This window comes from Camelus ferus, chromosome 13 (assembly GCF_009834535.1).
Source record: "Camelus ferus isolate YT-003-E chromosome 13, BCGSAC_Cfer_1.0, whole genome shotgun sequence".
Lineage (NCBI taxonomy): Eukaryota > Metazoa > Chordata > Mammalia > Artiodactyla > Camelidae > Camelus > Camelus ferus.
Window position 1 is genome coordinate 54,135,143 of NC_045708.1, and position 17,699 is coordinate 54,152,841.

Genomic DNA, 17,699 nt, shown 5'->3' on the forward strand with positions numbered 1-17,699 from the left:
TCCCCAAACTGTGTTTTCTATGTTTAAAGAAAGAAAAATCAGTTTTAAAGGTAGAAATATTGAAGAAGAATTAAACAAAACTTATAGGAATTAGAAAAGATGCAATAGCTGAAATTAAACATTTGATAGATGGTAGAATTTGTACTATGAGTCATGAAGGAATATCTGGTTCTGGATTTGTCTTTGTATAATAAAAGGAGACGGAAGGAAGGAAGGAAGGAAGAAAGGAAGGAAGGAAGGAAGGAAGGAAGGGAAAGAGAGAGTGAAGGTGAGAGAGGGATTAACAAAGAAAGACAGAGCTGGAGAGGAAGGAAGGGATATTTGACACAAGCATTTTCAGTCTGAGATCACAGTTCATAGAAATGAAATAAACTTGAATTTGTAAGACAGAGTGAAGGAGAGGACAGAGCTATGCTGTGCAATGACCCCAGAAATTAAGCATATTTGTCTGAACAGCTTAAAGAATGCCTTTGGCTCAGGGTTTTTTAAGAGGCCATAATGAAGGTGTTAGATGAGGCTGTAGTCACCTTGAGGTTCTCCTACAAACATGTACTTCCAAGATTTAGGTCCTCACTAGGTATTGCCTGAAGACATCAGTTTCATACCATGTGGACCTCTTCATTGGAAAGCTCTTAAATGACAGTTTGTTTTCCCACAGTGAGGGTTCCAAGACAATAAGGGAAAACTGGAATGGGAGCAAGAGTAAGAGCAAGACAGTAGAAAGAAAATGGAAGTCAGTCTTTTTGCAACCTAATCGTAGGTGTGATATCCCATCACTTTTGCTGTATTATAATCACTAGGTCAAGTCCACACTTAGGGAGAGATGAATGCACAGGATACACAGGGACATGAACACATGGAAGTGGAGATCATTGGGGTTCATTTTATAGATGGTCTTCCTCAGTATGCCCTCTGGTTTCTCAATAATTCACTTCTCTTCTACATGAAAATACATTCACTCCCTCCTGGATTCCCCAAAGTATGATCCCATCACAGCAGTTCCAGAATCTCTTCATTTAAACCAAATCTACATGTGGATAAAACTCTTCCAGTGTAGTTCTTTAGATATAGCTCCTCACGTTCCTTCTCTTCGTCTTCAGATCTGTGAAACTAGAGAGACAAGTTATGTGTCTCCCACAAACCAACATACAATGTTGGGACAAGCATATGATAACTACTTCAGAGATTGCTGTTCAGAAAGGGGGAAGCTGAGAGCCACAAAGAGTCACTGTCTATAGCAATTCTGAAATCCATCTGGGCAATTGAAGATTCTTGATTAGGTTCAGGACTGAGACTAATTTTCCATGGCTCTCAGCTCTGTTTTCTTGGCTCCTGTTCCACCTCTGGAATTATCCTTCTTTTTTCATGAAAGGTAGCCTGTTTGTTGCTGAATAACTTTTTTCATTCTGTGTTCTTCCAGTAGAATTTTGGAGGTCCAAATGCTTCTTTTCATTTTGTACCATCTCTGTCCCTTTTAGGTCAAACTGCCAGTGTTTCTGCTGCTATAATTCTCTCAAAAATTTTATGGAACATCTATGGCTATCATGGGATTCACATTGTTAGGTAGAAGGCATACTCACTAATCTATCCAAGATCAGCATTTCTCCACCTTGGGCTCTTGCTGAGATACGAGTATCACACATTTAACCTTTCTAGATGTCCTACTGCCTGACTGAGAGAATCTGTAAACTACATTCTTAATCTCTTTATTATGTATTTTGTGTGACTCTATAATATTCTGAGACAATGACTTTGATCTAATGTCTAAAAAAGGTTTTATATTTACCCCTGTGGCACCACCTTTAGAACACTCTGAGAGAGAGAACAAGAGGAGAGAAAATTGGAAATGGAGCTAAATTAGTTGCTGACCAGAGGCTTTACTAAACCCACACTAACAACATTTAAAAAAATCTGGAAAGGATGCATCTGAACCACAAGTAACTAATTGCCTGTGAGGAGGAGAAAAAAGAGATCAAAACTCTTTAAAGGAGGGTTACAAGATTCAAATGCTTAGCAGCGTAACATCCAATCTAACATCCAATCAAAATTAAGTAGTCATGTGAAGAAGAAGGAAAATGTGACCCAATATCAGTAGAAAAGTCAATCATAGACACTGTCAGAAATAAATACTAAAAAGGTGTATATGGTAGAATTAGCAGATAAGGAATTTTAAAAAGCTTTTATATGGCTCAAGTCTCAAATAAAAATTATATGTAATTGAATCAAAATACAACATTTCAAAATATGTAAGATGAAGCTAAAGCAATGGTGAGAGGGAAATTTATAGCACTAAATGCTTCTTTTAGAAAAGATGAATGGGGTGAAGTCAATAAACTATGTTCTTACCTCGGTACTTGGAAAAGAAGACCAAAATGTATCCAAAGGAAGTAGATGAAATGAAAAAATAAAGAACGTAAATCAATAAAATTGAGAACAGGAAAACAATACCAAAAATTAATGAAACAAAAAGCTGGTTCTTCAAAAAACTCAATAAAATTGTTAAATCTCTAAGCACAATTGACAGAGATAATAAAAGAGAAGGCACAGAGCAATAGCAACAGGAATGAAACAGAGTATAAGAACAGATCCAGTAGCCATTAATATTGTTAATAAGGAAATACTATAAACAACTTTATACTCGATTCCTAGAAAAATACAAATTACCAAAATTCAGCCAAGATGAAATAGATAATCTGAATAGTACTGTAAATATTAAATATTAAACTTTGAAGTTTCTTAGATAAGAAATTTCAGGCTTAGTTGGTTTCACTGGAGAATTTTGCTTAATGTTCAAATAAAAATTAATGTCAGTTTTATAAAGAACATAAATCAATAAAATTGAAAACAACAAAATAATGCCCAAAGTTAATGAAACAAAAAGCAAAGCAATACATATATTTTAATAAAAGGAACACTTCCCAACTCATTTAATGTGACTTGTATTTTTCTCATACCACAACCAAAGAGAGGAAAAAAATGAGAAGACTACAGATCAATATTTACCATGAAATTACATGCAAAATTCCTCATTGCACTTGCAAGTCACATTGTCACAGTCACTAATGTATACAAAGTATGTATACATGATGACCAAGTGAGCCATGGTGTATACAGCAAATGCTATTAAGGCAAAAAAATATATATATATAATGATTGGATGGAAAGATATAAAAACATGTTTATTCACAGGTGTCATGATTGCATACTTCAGACAACATACAGGACTTAGCAAAAGGATACTGGATTTAATATGTAAATTTTGTACAGTTCCAGAATGCATATTAAACTAATATTAAATATATAAAAGTAAAATGCATTTTATATACTAGCAACAAACAATTTGAAAATAAATTTAAAATCATACAATTTAATTTAGCATCAAAAATTAAATTTTAGGGATAAATTTAACAGTAGTACTATCTGTTTTTCAAAACTCAATGAATTGTACGTTTTAAATGGGGGCATTTTATTTTTGTATGTCAGTAATTTATACCTCAATAAGGTCATAGTATAAAAACCAACCAAAAACCAAAAACAAAAAACCCTCAAATACTGATTGGACAGTTATCTCCTGAATAGTCTACAAGAAAAATTCATTTTAAAAAAAGTGAGTAGTAATCCTAGTTCGAATTCCAAATCACGTTTCCCCTTAACCAATGATTAAATGTTGCACATTTAAATCCTTTAACACTTCTGTATAATTTGTTGCACAGCTTTAGTTTAACAATTGTTATGCAATGCATTGTCGGAGATAGAAAGGATAATCAGACACAAATCTAAAACATCTACAGCCCTGCCTACCTAAGGTATGCTGTTTACATTCTTGTTAAAGAAAAAAAAAAGAGAGAGAGAATGACATGTCTCAGCTCCCATCAAAGGTCAGTTTTATTACCTCTTGCCTTTCAAGGACAAACTCATTTAGACTATCTTCTTATTCCTGGGTCATTATTTTCTCTAAAGAGACTATTATAAACAGCATTACAAAAGCAACAACAATCTTCCTTAGGTGGCCCTACAAGACCTATTCAGTTACCACCACACAACTCTTTTCTCTTCAGAGGAAAATTTCTTGATTATTCTATATTTATAGTGTCTATGAACATCTAAATTGTCCATTCATTACAAAACACACTCAAAATAGCTTTTTCTCCTTCCACACAGTAAAAATGCTTATTATTACTACTAATAGCAATGTTCCCTCTGACAGAACTAATGGGCATTTCTCTTTATCCACTTACTGCGTCTTTTATTATCACTCATCACAGCTGACCATCCCTCCCTTGGAATATGCCTTCCTTGAAACAACTGACTTCTGTGTTACAAGCTTTCCTAGTTTTCCCTCTAAGTCTTCCCTGTTGCCTTGTCTCTTCTCTGTCCAGACTCTCAACATTGTGGTACCTGGGGCTCAGCTACTGGGACTTTGCTGTATTTGCTTAATCTCTAGGGAAAAATAAGAGCTATTTAGAAACATTTCTCCATCTGCCTTCCTCACAGAATCATGATAATGAAATGAAGTAATGATGATGATAGTACAGTAGAGGTTCACAGTACTAAAAATGGTTTTACTTAAATCCATGAAAAAACATTCCTGGAAAAGAAGAACAATAGAAAATTTGCATTGCCCCAAGTTTATGAAATACTGTGAATTCCTCGAGCCAGGAAAAATTTGATTTTTTTTCTCACTATGCTTGTAGTTACTTTTCCAGAAAGTTTCAAATCGCTGAAAACTGCCCTGTTATATTTACCATTTTAGAAAAATTTAAGAATAAATTTACTAGTAGTAGATTTTTAAGAGATTTTATTTCAAATCCATTAATACTCATCATAAAACTATTATCTTCTAAATCTATTTGTATACTAAGCTATAGGTACATAACAAAGTATTTTCTTAGAATTTTTAGAGCTCTCTCATTGCATCATATAATTCAGCACTTAATAGAGCCTTTGTTGTACTGCCATTGCTTTCTTTATATATTTTCCTTCCTGCCAAGTTGTATGCTTTTGATAATAATTACACAGTTTTGCTGTCTTCCTTTCCACATATTCTCCCCAACCACTTGCCCTGGCCAAAGTCCATGTAACTCAGTCCTGACAAAACATTAGGCATTCAACAAGTATTTTCTACATTATTACTTGAGGCTGTTTATAAAATAATTTATAATGTGGTAAAAACGGCCCAGAAGGGAGGGGAAAAAAGCAGAAAATCATGGTGAGGTCAAAGCTCTGAGTGAAAGAAGAGGAAATTTATCCTGGAGCATGATGAAAAGAGGAAGAAAGAGAATGAGGGGTGGTTGCTGTCTCTGGGCCAAACCCCAGCCGCAAGTTCTGTTGGAAAGCCTGAATCAGCAGTCTCATGGACCTAAATTAAACATTTTGCTAATATATAATTCTCTTCATTTTATCTAATTTTACTTGGGTATTAAGTAAATCAGATGTGGGCAAACCTTTTGCCAAATTAGTGAATAGCTTTCCAATAACAAGAAAAATGATCATTTGCAATATTCATTGAATCTTGTTAACATGAATTATAGTGAATGAGGACCTGCAGCAAGGTTTATTAAAAATTCAAATTTTTAACAATTGTAGCAAGAGTTTGGCTATTGATACGTTGTTGAAGTAAAACAAAAAGGAAACTCTCAACTTTGCAAATTAACTTGGTTAATCACATGCATGAAGGAGAATACAGATACAAATACTTTCTTACATTTAATAAAAGATTTGCAAAGTGATTGAGCCAGCACCTTGGAGCAATTTTTTTTTTTTTTTTTGCATATGGTGTTTCCACCTTAAAACCAAACAATTTAGAGATGCTTGCAATTTGAAAACTATTATTACAAAAATCGGTGACTGCACCAAAATTATCATTATCGTTGTATCTCTGAAAGTTTGAGATATTTTAAGGAAAGGCATATATTTCTTGCAGGTACATGGCCATTATAGATTATTGTATTTTTCTGTTGTGCTCAATTGGATTTGCAACTTCCCAGTCTAGTAAACAACTAATTCTCCCAACACTGTTCTCAGTGAGTTGAAGCCACAGCTCTTGCCTGTTCAGCATCTCTTTTAATTTGTAAGCAGTCCCATAAATCTTTCCTGCTTCTAGGGACATAAAGACTCCTATGATGAAGTGGCTAGCATGGTGGCTTAACAAGCTGAAGGCTAGCTTTTTCCCTTCATGCATCCTAGGGGCCACTGTCTTATTCCTGGCAAAGTAGATCAGATTTTGAATCCCGGCCAGGGTAATTAGCACACTTTAGGATCTCAATACACAAAGCAGAATGGTCAGCATTAGTAAAGATGTCTTGTGAATGTTTTCTGAGTGGTAGAAAGGAAAAAGAAATGGCCAGCTGCAGCAGGTCTTTGGAGTTAAAAGAAAGTGACCCATTAAATACAATTCTTCCTTGGGAAAAGTCATACATATCAACACTCCAAGTTTTGAGGCAATGTTTTTATTATCTGTTTTTCAAATACATTCTGAAAAAATAGGAATAAAGAAAGACCTGAGGTGTCCTTAACGTTCATTCCCGAATTTTTACCAAGAAGGTTACATTCTCTGAAATACAAATATCAAGGAAAATAAGGTTTTCTAGTTCTAGGAAGAAGAACCTTCCTTGGTGGTCATTTAGCTTACCATACTCTGAAAACTCAACATTAAAAACTGTCCTAAAATAGGTTTAGTGATGGAGCTAAAATGGCTGGTTATTTGTTACCAACTTTTCACCAAAGTTGTATTTGTCCAGATTTTGAAGCAGCGTTTTGGAACTTTGGCAACAATGGTGAAATAATTTGAAATTATTTACGAAGACAACATTCAATATTCTATGCGTTCGGGTTTCATGTCATTTCATTAGTTTCCTACCAAAGCTTTCTCCGGAACAGATAAATCAGAGTTGTATGTCATACCTTTTTGAAGAATATACGTCTTTTTTTAGACCAGATTTAGGTTCACAGCAAAACTGAGAAGAGGCTACAGAGATTTCCCATATATATCCTTTTCCCCCATTTATGCACAGCCTCTCTCACTATCAAAATCCCACACTACAGTGTTGCTGTAATAGAGGAACATACCTTGACGTATCATTGTCAGCCTAAGTCTATAGTTTACATTCACTCTTGGTGTTGTGCATTTTATGGGTTTTGACAAATGTAAAATGGCATGTGCCCATCATTATAGTACCATACAAAGTAGTCTCATAGCCGAAAAAAATCCTGTGTGCTCCACCAGTTTATCCCTCCCCACCCCAACCCCTGACACCCACTGGTCTTTTTACTGTCTTCGTCATTTTGCCTTTTCTAGAATCTTATATTTGGAATCATATAGCATGTACCCTTTTCAGATTGACTTATTTCACTTAATAATATACATTTGTTTCTTCTGTGTCTTTTCGTGGCTTGTTGGCTTATTTCTTTTTAGCGTTGAATAATAGTCCATGGTCTGAATGCACCACAATGTCTTTATTCATCTGGTGAAAGATACCAAGTTTTGGCAATTATGAATAAAGTTGCAATAAACATTTATGTGCAGGTTTTTATAGGGGCATGAGTTTTGAACTCTTTTGGGTTAATACCAAAGAGTGCAACTGCTGTATTATATGGTGCAGGGGTGTTTAGCTTTGTAAGAAACAGCTAAACTGGCTTCCAGATGCCTGTGCTATTTGGCATTCCCACCAGCGACGAATGAGAGTTCCATATACTTGCTAGCATTTGGCGTTGTCAGTGTTTTGTGTTTTGGCCATGCCTAATATGTTTTGAAAGTGAGTTCCTTCGATCAGCTCATGTCAGAATAACATGTTTGTATTGATTCTATTACATATAACACTATATAACTTAACACGATATGATACAAGCCTATTGTAGGTAGTACAGCACACAGACGCATACCTGTGCACGTGTGTATGCATGTAGGTGCACTTGCTTGTGGGTGCAGTGCCTTTACATTATAACATTCTTACTTGGATATCTAGCCAAATTAAAAGAAAAAAGAGACAGGTTATAGAGTCATTGCTACAAATGACAAGCGCCTGATTAACACATATTTAAGGTAGAGAAACCTGTACCTCTCTAGTATGGGCTATACATATTTGCATTTGGCAACAGGAGTAACGTACAGTGGAACCAGCTAAGAAAGAATCTCAGAACTGGTGTCTGAGATTAAGTTCTAAATCATGCCCTTTACTTACAGGCCCTTTAGCATAGCTTATTCTTTTTTGAGAAAATACTTGGTAGATGCTACAAATTATTAGTTTGAATGAGGAGAAGAAGGGCAAATCCTCTTGGTATGTTTTTGGCTATTACTATCTATTTCTCATTAACCTCTTGGCCAAGTAGTGGGAGTTACTGATCCGTGTATTAAAGATGAGAAAAATGTCAGTCAGTCCATCAAATTAAAAATATACATCAAAAACTAATTTCTAATGAAAGTCAGAGCAGGTCACACATTAAAAAAAAATTTTAGACTCCTTTTAATGGTTATTTCTCTCATTTTGCTCTTTTATAAAGAGAGGGAAGTTGAAAATCACATGTTAAGGTTAAGGCAAGATAATTATTTGCCTGGGTCATTCCTTTAACTGTGATTCTAGATGAAAATTAAACCCCAATTATGAGGACATATAAAGAATTCATCGAATGATAAAGGTAATAAACTCAAGAACTGGGTAATTTCTTTATCTTCAATTACACTGACTACTTTCATTGAAGCAGTCAGCCACAAATGGTGTGTTTCTGTAGGAAATGTGTGCTACGTACTTTCTCATAGCGCATCTAACAAGAGTAGTCCAATGTACACAATCTCTTTTGCAAAATAACAGTAGTCACCAAAGCCAAAGATGCAATTACTTTGGGTCTAGAGTATTTTACACAAAAGTTAAATGAATTTCCCCAATAATTATGAATGATGTGCTGTAGTAATGCATCTGTGACTTGTAATCTCCTAAACATAAAAAAGAACTATGAAAATAATGTTTAGATTTAGACAAAGATACAAGGTCAAAATTAAAATTTTTTTTCTTTAAAATGTTTGTGACTAACAATGAGATTATTTTATTAATTTAATGATAGTTCCAAAAATAACATGGGTATGTTTATACCTAACAACATTGCATCTCTTTCTAGATATTAAAAATAGATATACATACTCACCCCTAAATATATCTCTACCTTACATTATTGATCACCATATAATTTGCATATGATAATAATGTGGATCTTTTGATTATCTTCTGATTGATCACCAACCTGCATTTTCCTTGTCCTTTTAAGTGTTTATTCCTCAGAAGTTACATATGTCTGCTAAAGAATATTAGGTAGAACTAGTAAGCTTAATAAAGATAATAAACATCAATAAGATTCCAAAGGTGTCCACTATTAAAATTTTGATGAATTTACAAGAGTAAGAAACAGTTGTAGTCTGGTGTCACAGAAATCTGGATTTAAAACCTGATCAAGAGCTTATAAACTCCATTACTTTTGATTAATTTACTTTACCAAATAGATTTGCTTTTATCATCCGCACAGTGGAAATGATAATCAGCAGGTTTTTTCTGTGTGTGAGGACAAAAATGAGAAAATGTAGCTACTGCTATTAACTGTTGTTACTATTATTATTATTACCTGCTTTTGTTATTATTTGTTCAAGATGTAACAGTTAATTTATACCTATCCACTTTCTCTATTTAAAATATTATACTTTTACATACAGTTTTTTTGGTAACTTGTCATTGTCATTTAGTTGTGTACTTGGAACATTTCCCATGCCAGTAGAAGTGGTTTAGCAACATTTTTTGAATGACTCTTTAGTAAGTGGTTCACTGAATAAATGTTCTATCATTTAGTTATTAAATGCATTATTTTGAACATTTATTTCCAGTATCCTTGTTGTTAAATAATACTTGAATAAACATCCTCAAAGCCGACCTTTGTATAAAATCTTAATTTTCTCCAAGGATTATTATATTTGACATGCATATGTATTTATAATTTTAGAGTTATTTCAAAATACCTCCTAGAAACTTTATATCAATTTATATCACATATCCCAGCTATATATGAAAGTACCCAGTATTTCTGTCGTGACAAAATAAAGACAACTGAGGTATGTGGAAGTTTGTCTAACCAGTTGGTAATATGGATATATTTTAAAAGTTTCTTTGGTTTCTTAAGAAAGTGTCATTATTCCCCCAATATAGAATTTAAGAATCTGGATTTAAAATAAACTTTTTTTTTCCTTTGGGTTAAAGAGGAGAAATTAATATGTTTTTGATTTTCTGTTCCAATTTTTTCTTGTACTTTATCTAATATCCTCTGTGAGTTGTTTTGTATCATTCTATGTCTTGTAGCTTTGTTATCATTTCAATTCTTTGAACATTGGTGATGTTCTCTGCTTTTTTCTTCTTTTATAAATAATTAATTTTCAAATGTTTATTCTTTTATTTTTCTTCCAGTTTTATTAAGGTATAATTGCCATACAATACTATCTGAGTTTAAGGTGCACAGCATAATGATTTCAGTTACATACATTGTGAAATGGTTACCACAACAAGTTTAACGAACATCCATAATCTTGTACAGGTACAAAATTAAAAAATTAAAAAAACACTATTTTTCCTTGTCATGATAACTCGGGATTTACTTTCTTAACAGCTTTCATATGTAAATACATCAGAGTAAATTGTATTTGTCATGTTGTACATTCCGTCCCTGGTACTTTTTTATCTTATAACTGAAAATTTGTGCCTTTGACTGCCTTCATCCAGTTTCCCCTCCCCCCACCCCACCTCTGTTGATCACAAATCTGTTCTCTTTTATTATGAATTTGTTTTTGAAATATAATTGACCTACAAAACTACGTTGGTTCCTGCTACAGAACATAGTGATTCAGTATTTCTGTACATTTCAAAATTATCACACTAAATTTAGTTGAAATCTGTCACCATACAAAAATATTTCATAATTAGTGATATTACATAATTATAATTGTTATGATATTCCCCACACCATACGTGTCATACTCATATATTTTGCAACTGGGAATTTATACCTATTAATCTCCCTCACCTATTTTTATGCTTCCCCTAAACCCGTCTCCTTTACCAAACACCTGTTTATTCTCTAAATGACTGTTTCTGTTTTCTTACATTTGTTCATTTATTTTTGTTTTTGCTGTTTTTTAGATTGCACGTATAAGTGAAATTATACAGTATTTGTCTTTCTCTATCTGACTTATTTCATTTAGCATAATCCCCTTTAGGTCCACTCATGTTGTTATAAATGGCCATATTTCATTTTTTATGGCTAATATTCCATTGTATGTATATACTACATCTTCCTTATCAATTCACCTACTGATGGACACTTAGGTTGCTTCCATATCTTGAGTATTGCAAGTAATGCTGTGATGAACACAGGGGTGCATATATCCTTTCAAATTAGTGTTTTCATTTTCTTGGGATAAATACTCAGGAGTGTAATTGCTGTATGGTATGGTAGTTCTATTTTTAATTTTTTGAGAGATATTTGTAGTGTTTTTCTATAGTGGCTCACCCATTTATATTCCCACAATAGTGCACAAGGCTTCCTTTTTCTCCACATCCTTACCAACATTTGTTATTTGTTGTCTTATTGACAATACCCATTCTGATAGGGGTGAGGGGATATCTCCCTGTGGTTTTGTTTTTCATTTCCTTGATGATTTGTGATGTTGAGCGTCTTTTCGTGTGCCTGTTGTCTGTATGTCTTCTTTGGAAAAAATGTCTGTTCAGGTCCTCTGCCCATTTTTTTCATTGTTTTTTTTATTTAAAAAAATTTTTTTTTTATGTTGAGTTGTATGAGTTCTTTTTATGTTTTAGATATTAACCCCTAATAGGATATATCATTTGCAAATACCTTCTCCCATTCACTGGACAACCATTTTGTTTTGTTGCTAGTCTCCTTTACTGTGGAGGAGCTTTTTAGTTTGATGTAGTCCCATTTATTTATTTTTATTTTTGTTACCCTTGCCTGACTTATCCAAAAACTGTCTTATTAAGACTGATGTAAAAGATCATACTGCTTATCTTTTCCTTTAGAAGTTTTATGGTGTCAAGTCTTACATTCAAGTCTTTAATCCATTTTGAGTTTATTTTTTTGTGCATGGTTTGAGAAATTAATCCAGTTTGATTCTTCTGCATGTACCTTTCCAGTTTTCCTGACACCATTCATTGAAGAGTCTGTCTTTTCTCCATTGCATATTCTAGCCTTTGTCATAGGAGGTTCATTTCTGGGATCTGTATTCTGTTCCATTGATCTGTATGTCTGCTTTTGTTCTGGTACCATACTGTTTTGATTATTATAGCTTTGTAGTATAGTTTGAAATCATGGAGCATAATACTTCTGGCTTTGTTCTTCTTTCTCAAAATTGTTTTGATTAGTAAGGGTCTTTTGTGTTTCCATACAAATTTCAGAATTATTTGTTTTAGTTAAAGAGGAGAAATCAGTAGTTATTTTTATTTTTTTGTTCCAATTTTTCTTGCACTCTGCCCTCTGTCATTTATTTGGTTTTGTTCTGTGTCTTGTGGCTTTGTTATTATTTGTCATTATTTCAATACTTTGAACATTAGTGATGACCTCCAAATGCTAAAGTATTAGTTATTTCATGCTTCTTACTGGAAACAAGTTTGTATTGTTTGCTCAGAAGCAGAGAACTGGGGCTATTATAAACATATTCTCATATCTCTCTGAATAGATTTGGTTCTTAGCCTGAATTTTCATACGAAGCCTATATTTGATAATGTTCTGTCAAATCCACAGTGGAGGATTGGCAGATTTGGCCAAGCTGTTGGCTGACTACTATCAGATATATCATGTCATGCATTTGTTCTTTGGGCACATCAGAATTCAGAATATGTATGTGAATTTTTGCCTTCTAGTTAGAAAATTAACTCAAACTTTGCGTAGTTTAGGTATTTGTAAAAACAAGAACATACATGTGGAGAAAGAAAATGAGGTAGTAATTTCACTGCTATTGGTTTGCAAATGCTAAAAAATTACAAATGTGGTAAAGGGACAGGAGAATTAAATCAATGATTGAGGGCAAAAATAGCAAATTTGTAGGCATTCAGTTGAGTTGTTTTACATTGCCACTGTTAATTAACCTTAATTTTTGTAGAAAAATATTATGAATTAGTCAGTCTATTCCTGAGGTGTGTTGTACATCATCTCTTCTTTGGACATTATCTTACCTGTGTTCTAGATCGAATTCCTCCCTGACTGCTCTTAAATCTTATACTGGATTATTCAATCTTTCTTAATCTTAACCTTTTTCCTTATCTACTATCGTTCCAGTAATCATTCAAAAACATATAAATCTTTGCCATCTAAAAAAATGGGAAACATTTTTAAGTTTCACAATATTCCTCTTTATAGATATTATTATCATTACTGTTTTATCTATGAGGACACCAAAATTCAGAGATAGTGAGTGCCTTGTCCCAGGTTGCAGGAAGCATCACTAACATTGGAACTCTGGGCTGTAGGATTGCAGTCAGTGTTCTTTCCAGTATTTCACATGATGCATTGTCTTTCTCAAATGGATTATTGTGCTACCAATCATATGGAATGCCTTGTATTAGGATAGCAAGGAGCTAATTTTTCTAAGAAAGCCTTGAAATTTGCCAAATATTTTAATCTTTTCTTAAAGGAAGAATACCAGCATGGAACTACCTGGTTCAACGAGTCATATTTTTCTGTAATTCAAGTACATTTTCTTAACTAACTTTCCTTGTGAAAAATTGGTGAAGAATTGCACCAGCTGCAATACATTGTGCCTGATTCTTGTGAATTAGCATGAAGACTAGAATTCCCAGAAAATTGATGGTTCGTGGAATTTGCATAATTTCAGTCATATTAAGAACTTCCAGTTATTTAAATATAATTTGTTCCTTTCTGCTATAATACCATGGCTTTTTTTGTGTGTGTGTGAAATGAAGCTAACAGCTGAGGCCTAATTCATTTAAATTCAATTATACATTCAGTGAGCAATTGATAAGTATCTCTTCCATAAAAATGATCCTTTGAGGATGCGTTATCTATGCTAATGTAACCTATTAATGTAGTCACCTTTTATAGACCACTAGACATCCCTCACACGTATTTTCTTCATAGTAAATTAAATAAATGTTTCTAAGCCATCCAGAAAAATGCATTGTTTTGTTTTAGGTTCTAGTTCATTCCAGTACATATAAAATGAGTAGTATTTCCAGTTGTGCACTCTTTTCTGAATTCTCATCAGAAGTTACTTTGTACCTGCGATGTCATCAGTATTAAGGGGTTATAAATTGTCTAGATATGTCCTAATTCTTACTGTTTTCCCTTCAACTGTATTGGAAAGATGTTTCTTCCATATAATGTAAATATTCTACCTGGATTCGGCATCTAATCCCCTCCTCCATCTTACTGACCTCAATGCATCAATTATTCCCTCTCACAGCTGAATTTTCAAACTCTACCTGTGTATTCCTGCTTTCCCTGAAGTGGTTAACCCAAGTTTCTTCATTTGGAGTAACAAATACCCCCAAATCTCAATGTCAACTTTATAGCTCTATCTAGAAACTGCATTTCTGCTTTTTTTTTTTTTTAATGACAGCTTTGGTATTCTTTCTATATATTACTTGAACTTTTTTTTTTTTTTTTTTTGCATAATGGTCTGAGTTTGTAACATGCCGTGTACAATTTAGCATGGAGCAGATAAACCAGAAATTTAAATGTAGAATGATGTTGTCTTTGAATAGGTCATTGGCAACAGAGGTACAGAGAAATGGTTAGATTTGGGATATATTTTAGAAAGAAATCAATAGAACTTGGTCATGAATTTATGAGGGATAAGATTAGTAATATAGTAGATAGGTATCAAGGACTACCAATGCACGAGGTGGGTGAAAGTGATCTTTATCGACAAAGGTAATTCTCAGGAGAAATATTTGATGTAGAAGTGCCAAGAACCCACCTTTGGTCATTACAATTTTAAGATAACTAAGAGAATTCCAAATAGAAATAGATTTTGAGATCAGATGAAAAATCAATTATAAACATGCAGCTTGGCGATGTAGGATTAACATAGTTTTTTAAATTTGGGAAATAGAATGACTTTTTAAGATAGACCATTGTGAATGAGAATAGAACTGGGTCTGTAAGTGGCCCATGAGAACTATCCCAATTGTACTTCATGTTCTAAAGGTAATATTTATGTCAATTTTAGCCCATTTGTATATAACAAATAAATAAAAACCTTTATTTCAAAATGTCAAAATTTATTTGGGCAATTAATATGTTAGGCTAAATATCTTCAGGTCATCCTCTGGCTCTTCCATTTCAATCACAACCACATCTAATCTATCATTCAGTTCTGCCAACACTTCTTTCAAACATGTTTCAACAGTTCTATTGTTATAACCCTTGTTCAGACTACCATTATCCATGTAAGAGTCATAGAAATCCTTTTAACAGAGGGAAAACTCAAATTGCTCCCATACCCAAAGCTCTCAATGATCCCATGACACTTAGGCAAAAATACAGAATCCTCATTAAAGCCTGAAAGATTGCTTCTGTTCCCATTCCTATGTCTCTAACCTCACTTCCCATACTTTTCTTCATTATTCAGTACACTGCAACTGTACTGTACTTTTTAATATTTCTCCAGGCCATTTGCTTTCTCTGGGCATTCATACTTGGCTCATCCATACTTGCCATCCCTCACCCTGTGAAACTCATCTCCCACATAGACCCAATCCTTTCTCTTTAATCCAGGTATCTACTCAAATATCAACTTCCTTGTACTTATTTTTGCCCCTCTTACTATGTATACCCTAACTAGGTTTATGGTTTCAAAATTGTTTTATTAAGTTTTAATTTTTTTTTAAGATAAGCTTTTGGGTTGCAGCTTAATTGAGTACTAAGTACAGAGATACTCTGTATACTCTCTGCTCCCAACATGAATAGCCTCACCCGCTATCAACATCACCCACCAGAGTGCTGTGTTTGTTGCAGTTGATAATGACATGCCATAATCACCCAGATTCCATAGTTTACATTAGGGTTCACTCTTGGTGTTATACATTCTATGGGTTTTTTTAAATGTATAGTGACATTTATCCATCATTATAGTATCATATAGAGTATTTTCACTGCTATAAAACTCCTCTATGCTCTTCCGATTCATCTCTCCCTTACCACCCCCCCAGCCCCTGGCAAACGCTGATCTTTTTGAATCTCCATAATTTTGCCTTTTCTGGAATAGAATATAGTTGAAATCATACAGTGTGTAGCCATTTCAGGTTGGCATCTTTCACTTAGTAATATATGTTTAAGTTTTCTCATGTCTTGATGGTTCATTACTTTTTGGTGTTGAATAATACTCCATTGTTTGGATGTACTACAGTTTATTTATCTGTTCACCTAGTGCATAACATCTTTTTTTGTTTTGCTTCCAAGTTTTAGTAATTATGAATAAAGCTGCTATAAGCATCTCTGTGAAGGTTTTTGTATGGATGTAATTTCAGCTCTCTTGAGTAAACATCAAGGAGTGTGGTTGCTGAAATGATTGGAAAATTTAGTTTTATAAGAAACTGTCTTCCAAGTGACTGTATCATTTTGCATTCCCACCAGCAATGAATGAGAGTCCTATTGTTCCACATTCTTACCAATATTTGGTGTGCTCAATGTTCCAGATTTTGGTTATTCTAAAAGTTATGAAATAGTATATTATTGTTGTTTTAATTTGTATTTCCTCAAGACAGGATGTGGAACATCTTTCCATATGATTATTTGCCATCTGTATATCTTCTTTGCTGAGGAGTTTGTTTAGGTCTCTGGCTCATTTTTTAATCAAGTTCATTTTCTTATTGCTGAGTTTTAAGAATTCTTTGTATATTTTGATTAATAGTACTTTATCAGATGTACATTTTGTAAAAATTTTCTTCCAGTCTGTGGCATATCCTTTCGTTTTCTTGACTTTGTCTTTCTTAGAGAGATGTTTTTACTTTTAATGAAGTCTACCTTACCAGTTATTCCTTTCATACATTTTGCCTTTCGTGTTGTATCTAAAAAGTCATTGCCACACGCTAGGTCATCTAGGTTTTTTCCTATGTTAACTTCTAATAGTTTCACGGTTTTAAGTTTTACATTTAGATTTATGATCCATTTTGAGTTAATTTTTCTGAAGGGTGTACAATTTGTGCCTAGATTTATGTTTTTTTGTTTTGTTTTTTGCATGTAGACGTCTGATTTTTTTCAGCACCATGTGTTGAAGGGACTGTCTTTGTTCCATTGTATTGCTTTTGCTGTTTTGTCAAAGATACAGTAGATTATATTTATGTGGGCCTACTTCTGGGTTCTGTATTCTGTTCCCTTAATCTATTTGTTTAATTGTTTATTTATTTTACTTTTTGCCAATACCACATTGTCTTGTACTGTAGCTTTGGAGTAAGTTTTGATGTCAGGTCATGTCAGTTCTTCATCTTCATTTCCTTTAACATTGTCTATTCTAGGTCTTTGCCTTTCTATAGAAACTTAAGAACAAGTTTGTTGATATCCACAAAATAAATTGCTGGGATTTTTTTCAGGGTTGCATTGAATATATAGATCAAATTGAGCAGAACTGACAATTTGGTAATATTGCGACTTCCTATCCATGAAGATGGAATATCTTACCATTTATTTTTTTGATCATC